We start from the raw sequence: 9,306 nt of genomic DNA on the forward strand, positions 1-9,306 counted from the left end.
TGTTATTTTCAGACCTATGTCAATATAGGGAAAATGGTAAATAAAACACAGACTAATTAATCTGATCAAGGAAATTCCAAGATAGCATATCATTTAGGATGTGGCCTGGCTATTTCTACCTTTTCAGCCAGATTTATATTTGATTCAGGAGCAAAATACAGAGTGGGAAGATTTGAAATACTTGGAGACTTTCCAGAAAAGGGGGCTTAGTAAAGTTGGAGCCAAGGGAGGTGTGGTTAGTAAAGAGATTAGCTCCATTAAAAGGAACCTAAGTCTTTGCACTAATACACTAGAAATGTACCTTGGGTACAAGATTTGTTTGAGAGGAGAATGTCAGGGAACCCTGCTTTCCCAGAGAAGCTTAGGAAGATCCATTTCCTGTTTAACTTATACCATTCAGGCATGAAGAGTCCATGGTCTAGAATGAGCTGGCTACTGATTCCATTGATAGCAAACTATTGCTTTGTCCATGTGATTTTGGTTATCAGGCATGCTGAATGCAAATGTTGTGAGGTCATGGAGGCTTCTGCTGATATTTGAGAGGAAAGCTTGGTGTGGCAGTGAAGTATGTGTAACAGTCAGAGTCCCATCCAGCAGGCCCCAAAGGGGTGATTTGTCAAACTATGAGAGTGAAGCCAGTGTTGTGTTGGAAACCCAAGTTAGTTAGCAACATCAGCAACATCAAACATCTGCCATGGGAAGTTACAGGCAGTGAGCTCACCTGGCTCCATAGAGTGGCCCTGCAGTAGACAAAGAGTGGAGGGCTGAGGACATATATTGCACAATCATGTGCCCCAGTTCCACACATGGAACACAGAACTTAATATTTATCCTAGTATGCTTTGTTCAGATTCCAACTTGCAAGTTTTCATTCTTCCTTTTTGGGATGGTTGTGTTTCTCTTTCATCATTGTATCTTTCAATTATTTTAAGTTCTTTATCATTTTACAGAGGATTACAGCTAATGTAAATATGAAAATTTTGATTCTGCTGCTTTTCTTTCATTTGAAAGAGCCAATGACTTGAAGCATCAGTGTGTTGGGAAAAGAAAAGACTTTATTTTGCAACATGCCCACAGGTAAGAAAATAAATGGCTAGCTCCTTGTTTCATCTTGCTTAGTGCTGCCAAGTGAATGTTTATATAGCATGTTATGTGGGATTCTTTCCTCAATCTTGGGCAGGTGGGCACCAGGGTGGTTCACTAATCTGGATAAATTTCCTTTTCTGGAATGTGGGTTGTGAGGGTCTTATCTGGGTCCAGTGGCCACTCAGTCATCTGGGACCTGTGAATCTAAGAAGACATGATTGTTTAGAAACTTGCATTTTGAAGGTATGGGCTTCTGGTTTTCATCTCAGTCAATCTCTATGCTCTACACCTTTGCTAATGCCTTTTAATTTGGACTTTTCCTGTAACCTAGGTTGTTGCTCTGTGCAAAGGTTAGTGCTTTTAATTAACTCTAAAACTAGTAATTAAAATAAGGATTAGGGTATGGGAAGAAAATAAAACTATGCTCATTAATTAAAAGAAAATGTGTGGAATATAAATCTTTTACCTCACAGTACCACTTCACTGAGTTTCCTTGAGTCTCAGAGGAGACTTTGGACAAGGAATTTTGAGCAATACAGGAACTATTGAGACCTTTTGGAGTTTTGGAGATGCACTGAAAGGTGTGAGATGGATTGAGTTTATTGGGACAAGGGATAGAACCTGATGGGGATCTTTAATGTCTCCAATAGGTTCATATATTAAACATTTCTTTCCCACCTGATAACCCACTGGGAGGTAGTGGCACATTTTAGGAGGTGGGACCCAGTTGGTGGAAATGAGGTCATTGGGGATGTGCCCCTGAACAGGTACTCAGACACATGTTCCTTCTCTCTTTGCTTCCCAGCCACCATAAAGTGAGCAGTTTTCCTCTTCTATCCACCCTCCACCAGACATACTGCCTTACTACAGGTCCAAATGCAAGAGGGTCAAGTGTGCATGGACTGTAAACCATTCACAAATTGGGGCAGATGTGACTGCAGGGAGCCCAGGTGGACAAGTTCAGGCCCACATTGCACAACAATGTGTCTTCCCAGCTAGGAGACATCTGTATAGGCTGAGATGGATACTCACATGGGTTTATTTGGGGTGATCCTCCCCTTGAATTACCTCAGTGTCTCCAGAAGGGGTATCTGAAAGAGGTCTCTTCCTATTTGAAGTGTATTTTCTCTGTATTAAATATTTATTGAGTGACTGGCAAGTACTTCTCAGTTTTATAGGAGGGAGTATTGCCTCTGCTTTTCACTCTTATATTCTCTTATTAAATTTTCAACATCAATGTGTTTGCCTGAAATCTGCATTTGTACCCTTCCACTTCTATCTGCACAGCCAACAAAACTAATAGACTAAAACAAATTGCTGACTATAGGTGTAAAATATTAGACTATGTATGTGGTGTACTGCTTGTGTGATCTTGTGCCTTAGTACCAGGACTTGGTGATCCTTTGTGTTTCATGTGAAGAGTCAGGAAAAGAACATGAACCAAAATACAATGAATCATCTTTTGCGTGCATATTTGATTGTCATGTATGCAAGGATTGTGTCTGAGTGATTTCTTTGGTCTGTGTTGTGTGAGTACCTTTGTAGTAGTGCATGTGTTTGAGCTACTGGTGCTGGTTCCATGATTTTTATTTTTGGCACTTTGGACTGTGGTGAACATGTGTCCATGCCTTTCAGAAGATCTAGGACTGTGTGTCTTCTTTGTTATGGATCTGTGTATTTCTTTTTTAAGCTTTAAAAGGCTATTTATTAATCTTAAATATTTACAACTCATACAATAAAATATGTACTAGTTTACTCCTGATGGGTTATGTTGTTTGGAAGAGGCTTCACCTCTTATCTTTATCACTTTTATTTCTTATGGTTGAGAATTGTGGGTTATCTTTTAACTTCTTACATTCTTCTTTGTAGATATTTTAAATGACAGTCATCTGGCTTTCCTAGGAAACTTCTCTGACAGCCCAATTACAGGCTTTCTATAAAGTTTCCCATCTCTGGCTGAGGGAGGTGATGCCTGTAATCTCAGTTACTCAGGAACTGAGACAAGAGGATCACAAGTTTTGAGGCCAGCCTGGGCAACTCAGCAAGACCCTGTTTCAAAACAAATAAGAAAAAGAGTTGGGTGAAAGGAAAGTGACCACAACACTCGGAGCAACCAAAAGATCTTTATTGCAGCAGTGCAACAAAGAGAAAGGAAAGAATGAAAGAGAGAGAGAGAAAAGAGAAGAGATGAACAGGGAGAGAGCAAGAGCAAGAGAGAGACAGAGAGCGCGCGTAAGAAAGATAAAGAGCAAGAGAGAGAGAGCAAGAGAGAAAGAGCAAGAGAGAGGGGGAGCAAGAGAGGGAGAGCAAGAGTGAAAGAGCAAGAGAGAGGGGGCCTGGCAGGAGGGAGTTTTTATAGCCCAAATCTAATGGGGCCTCTGGGTCTGCAAGCTGCCATGTTGGCCCAAGGGGGGGTTAATTGTTCAGCTTTAAGCAGGGTTGAATGTTCAGACTTGAGGCAAACAGGTGATAAAGGACCAGATAGAGGGGGGTTTGAGTGCGTGGGCTATCTTGCAGCCAACATCTGTTCAGCCTGCCCTGCAGACAACACAGTTCAGCCTGCTCTGCACCCAACATTGGGGATGTAGCTCAGTGGTAAAGTACATTTGCACTCAATCTCCAGTACCAAAACCAAACAAACAAACAACAACAACAACAACAAAACAAACACAAAACAAAACAAAACAGCCTTCAAATCTCTGAAAAGAAGGTCCCCTTGGCTTTCTTAGCCATGGTGACATAATAATTCCCAAATAATCATGGTGAAAAGCTCATTCCAACACAAATGATGATGATACTAATTTTCAAATGTATACCACTATTATCCCAATGGAAAAAGGACAATACATAGCAGTGATTAAATAATGGAAAACTAACTAGAATTTCTTCAAGGAAAACAATGGGAAACATGGAGGCAGAGAGAACATTATTGGTGAAAAGAGCTTCAGTCCCTATACTCAGACTTAAATAACATCTCCCCAGGCTAAACAGCTTCTCTGTACACATTGTAGGCCACCAGAAGGAAACATTTTAAAGCTTGAAGAAAATTACTCTAAGTAACTTTATAACTTGTGTCTTGCACGGTTCTAAAATGTTCATGATTCTATAATTTAGTTTCACATGAAGATATAAAAATAATAAATATTGCCATGCAAATCCCTTTGACATTTGAAAAACTCACAAATAAATAACTTGAAATACGGTCTAGTGAAATTTTTCTACATACTGACTGTTAGCGATGGAATAGGCAAGCAAGCCAGCAAGTTTTTAAAGCATCCACAAACTGAAAGAGCTTCAAAGGGAGCCCAGCTGAGTGCCCTTAAATGACAGAGCAAAAGGGAATGCTCAGGGAGGGAGAATACAAAAAGCCAAAAAAAAAAAAAAAAAAAAAAAAGCCGGAAACTGGAGTGCAAACAAACAGCTTTTTTTGCTACAATTTGCATTGAAAAGGTTCATGAACTAACAGGATCTTTCCCGAGGGCATACTGGAAAGGCAGGAAAGGATGCAGAAACTGCAACTGCGGACTGTCCTCAGGCAATTTCCTATCCTTTTTCAGTTTCCTGAATATCCCTGTTTAAGTTTCCTGTGATTAAAAAGGCCAGATCAGCTTTTATAGAAGTCTGTTGGGTTCTTCATTAAAGCCGAAGTCACACACTAGAGAGAGGTGGTCAGTGGGGTAGCTGAGGAGGGAAGCCCCATCTGCTCCTGCGTAAGCAGGTCAAGTGCCAAGCCACTGCTCAGTGGCCTGTCTGGAGTACCAGATGTAATCCAGGGTGTGCCCCCCCTCAGGTGGATCTCCAACTGCCCCATTGTTACTCAGCAGCTTGTAGGCTCTATCCAGGTTGAGGCCAGATGAAGCGAAGTGCTTGTAGACCTCTTTAGTGGGCTCTGCATTGAAGTCCCTGCAAATGATCAGGGGGATCTTGGCTTCTTGGGTGATGTTCTGCAGGTTCTGGAGAAGGTCACAGCCCTGGGCCAACCGAAACTGCTCCCAGCCAGTGCGAGCTTTCAAGTGGGTGACCGCGATGCAGAACTGTATTCTTGATTCTTTGCACAACAGGGTCTGAGAAATGGCCACCTGGTTGGTTTTCAGCGTTATGGCCATTAGCCTGATATTGGCACTGTTGAACAGCTTGAATCGCTTCTGGAGAAAACAATAAGGCACAACCATCTGGTCCATTGTTGTGTTCAACTTCTAGACAAGGTCACCAGGGCTTTGGGAAGAAGGTGCCTTGATAGTCCAGTCTACTGAGGAGCGGATGCAAGGTGTCAAAATAGTGGTACACCTCTTGCAGGCACAGTATGCCCTGCTGGTAGGCGAGGATTTCCTCCAGAATGAGACACTTCCTCTCTTCCCACTTGAGAGCTTCAACAGGGCATTGTACAAAGTTGTCCTTGCCCTCTCCAAGAGCTTGGGAAAGGGTGTTCCATTGCATGACCCTAAGGGGTGGGTGGCTACTGGGGCAATCTGTCCTCAGATCCACAAACTCCCTCTGGAACCTGGGAGGTTGAGTATGCAGGACAGCCCTCCACTCCTCCAGAAGCTCTTTAGGATCAGTGGGCTCCAGATGTTCTGGGTCAGGTGACACCAAATACTCTGGGTGCTGAGAGGCAGCGCTGCTGTTCAGAGTTTTGGCGAGAGCACTATAGAGTCTTCTTGTGCCCTTTCCCATGGAACACGCTGTCCGGGAACACAACCTCATGGTGCCTGAATCCGCTGAGACCGCTTCCAGGAGCCTGGGGACCAAGGCCCGGTAGATCGCGGGCGGGGGCGAGTGGTGGTGCATCCTGAGCACTGGCAGGCGGTGCAGGTGGGGGTGTCCTTCTGCAGCAGGGCGAAGCAGAGCCGCTCTGATGCATGGGGGGCGCCGCCGCCACTAACGCCAAGGCAGCTTATCGCGCGCCTGAGGAGCAGAGCCTGGAGGAGGTCAAGGAAGGCGAGTTGATCAGACCGCAGGGCCTCTTAGGGCAGATGCTATGAGCCGCTTCTCACTTTGCTGGTGCCTGCTGGAAGATGCGACAGCAGCGGTGGGGTGGTGGTGGCTCAGTCTGCCGCAGGCTGGCGAGAGCTCGCATCTGTGCATTTCCAGATCTTAGAGTTTATATGTATAAACATGTTTCAAGGTAAGAATTTAGCACTGCGAGTTTTTCCTGTACTTATGTTCAAATTCTGAGGCATTGAATGTATGTGCATGTTTGTGGCATACATGTGGTCATATAAGATACATTTGGGAATGGAGATTGATGTCATATGTTAAGAAGTATTTGAGTATGTTCTGAATATATTCAGTTATTGATAGAACATTTGTATGATTGCAGTTTGCATTATATTGGCTGGTCAATATTTTTCTGTGATATGGGGATATGTGTATCTATTTTAACTGTTTCTTTGAAGGTAACCAGAATTATGAGGTTTTATATGATAGGGTACAGATTGTGTACCCTTAATTGGTTTTTGTGGTGTATGTGTTTTATATTTGGATATGAGGAATTCTGGGTGTATGATCAGGCATCTGACAGATAGGAAGTTTATATAATTGAGAATTTTCAGAGTTTCATGGGGTTGTGTGCTTGTGACTGTGTACATCAGGAGGTATGAGGAGTCCTGTATATACCTGTTAATAATGATAGAGTGGCTGCATGTGCTTCTCAGTCTGTGGCTGTTCTATGGAATGTGTATATTCAGACAGACACCTGTGTTCTCAATCACATGTAATCTAGGGCTCTGAATGTATTCAGGTAATGCATTGACTATATATTCATTTTTGAGCTGTAAGTGGGTGGTGTGTGCTTTCTGAGGGAATGCAAGTGGTACATCTACATGGGAATACATGTTAGGTGTTTGGTTAGTGACAGTGTATATGCATTGTTCATGGTGTGGTGGGGTTTATGGGTATTTATTAAGAGAAGTGCTTGAAGGGAGAGTTTTTGAGAATGTGTATGTACACTTTTGGGCTTAGTTAGAGTATGAGGGTAGACAATGCAGTGGTAGGTATATTTTGTACTGGGGTTACGAGTGGATTATGTGTCTGGAAAATGATGACAAATGAATTGTAGTTGATATCCTTATTATGTACATTTAGAGGGCATTGGGAGTCTTTATGTGTATTTGGGAGTTGTTTGCACATCAAATATTTCTAAGAATAGAGTCATGTTTATGTGTGTATGTTCTGGGTTGTGCCCATATCCTTCAGTGTCATGCATGTTACATTTTTATAACCATGGTGTATCTGGTTGCTATATCTTTAGGAAGTTCTAAGAGTTGTTGTATGTTGAGGATGAAGTAATATTACTAATGTTTATGAAGTATGTATTTCTTTTGAGAGTATCACATCTGTGTGATTTTCTAGAGAGTTTAGGATTCTGTGTGCGTTCTGGAAAAAAGTAGGGTTGTATGCATATATGTTTGTGTGTGTGTGTGTGTATTTTCAATGTTTGATGGTATAATGTGCACTTGCTTTCAGGGAGTGTATTTTATGTATGAATGTATAAGCATGTAATTCGGAAAGTATAGTTCACAGATGCATGTATTGGCATGTGCATTTTGGAGTAGGGGTTGAATATGTATTTTTTGAAGGGAAGATATTTTGTATGTATTCAGGGAATGCAAGAATGGGGTCAACATTTGCGTCTGTGTGTTTGGTGGATGGCAGTGACCTGATGGTTGTACATCTGTTTTCAAATGTGAGCGTTTTTTATGGTATCTGTAACAGAAGGGATTGTCACGTGTGTATATACATGAGCAAGGGAAATGTGCACAAGTCTTTGTGGCTGGGTGGTGTGTGTGTGTGTGTGTGTGTGTGTGTTGGGTGTTGAGTGTGGTCCCAGGAGCACATTAGTGAGGGCAAGCCCTTCCCATATGCACTTGTTTCTGTTGATCTGATGTGTTGCCCACACTCGGCCTGTGCACAGTGGAGGCCAGTGACTATGGCAGAAGTCAGATTCTAGTTTCTGGTTCTTACCCAGTGGGTCTGAGTACATTAGTTGTGCTTGTAGGTGGTTGTGCCTTTTGAGCTTGAGTGTTGCGAGCCTGTAGGATTCTGGGATGGTGGATGTAAGTAGATCAGTGACGACCCCTCAGGGGGGTGGAGTTTCTCCAATATGGCCATTTTTCTCCTGAATGGTTCATAGAGACTCACTCAGAAAGGAAACTGCTGGAAGATTCACAGATTCAGGAACAATTCCTGAGACAGATGTTTATGTTTGTCCAACTGTTGCTTCCTCCCTTGGATTTTTTTTTCATTTCCAAGACAAAGTCCAAGACCCTAAGTGTGTTCCCCACACGACCCTCCCAACCTGGCTGTGTTAGTGGCCCATGGGTTCACATGCCTGAGCTTACAATGTGCATGCTCTGGAAACACTACTAACTCTACAATTATCATATATTTGTGTCTTCAGTCACATTAGAAGAGGAATTACAAGCTGAAAATCCAATGATATTGTCTTTTAGTGTTTTCCTGAGAGCTATGCTCATTATTGTTCTTTATTTTTTGGCATGGGAATTAGTGATCCTTCCTTTCAGCCAACATGGTCCTTCAACATTTCTTATTCAAATGATCTCCCAGTGGAGAATTCACATATGTACTAGGATGGTTTGGTCAAATTAATTCTACTATTCCTGCTTTTCCTGTCTCAAGTAGAAATGTTTTAAATGTGACATGCACATATGATAGGATATTATGTGTTCTGAATAAAGAAGGAAGTTCTTTTTAGTTTTTATTTATTTGGAAATAAACAAAATGTGATTAACTTATCTATAAGTGATCAAATACAAATAAAGTTTTACCATCTTAAAAAAGTTTTACCATCTTAACCATTTAGGAATGCAGGACAGTGGTTTTCAGTATATTTGTATTGCCACACTTCTGACACCATCATGCAGCCACAGAACTTTTTCATTTTGCAAATTTGAAACTCACTCATTTCTTGAGACTTATTCTTTAAGTCTCAATTTTCTTGCCTCCTAAGGGCTTAGAAACCACTATTTTCTTTTTTTTTCTATTATTTTGACTACTCTGTGTACCTCATATAAGTAGTCATAAAAATGTATTCCTTTACTTAGAATAATGTTCAAAAGGTCTGTTCATGTTCTAGTATTGGACAGAACTTCCTTCTTTATTCAGAACACATAATATCCTATTATATATGCATGCCATATTTACAACATTTCTCCTTGAGAAAGATAAAGCAGGAGTATTGGAATGAATTTAGACCAAACT

The 9,306-nt window shown here is 41.6% G+C and overlaps 1 pseudogene; it reads right to left on the reverse strand.

Moving 5' to 3' along the window:
- Nucleotides 1–4,697: 4,697 nt before the first annotated feature.
- Nucleotides 4,698–6,163, reverse strand: LOC124085458 (nocturnin-like; annotated as a pseudogene).
- Nucleotides 6,164–9,306: the final 3,143 nt, after the last annotated feature.

The sequence above is a fragment of the Marmota monax genome, unplaced genomic scaffold, assembly GCF_021218885.2.
Source record: "Marmota monax isolate L192 unplaced genomic scaffold, Marmota_monax_Labrador192_F-V1.1 WCK01_AAM20220418_F8-fsc00740, whole genome shotgun sequence".
Lineage (NCBI taxonomy): Eukaryota > Metazoa > Chordata > Mammalia > Rodentia > Sciuridae > Marmota > Marmota monax.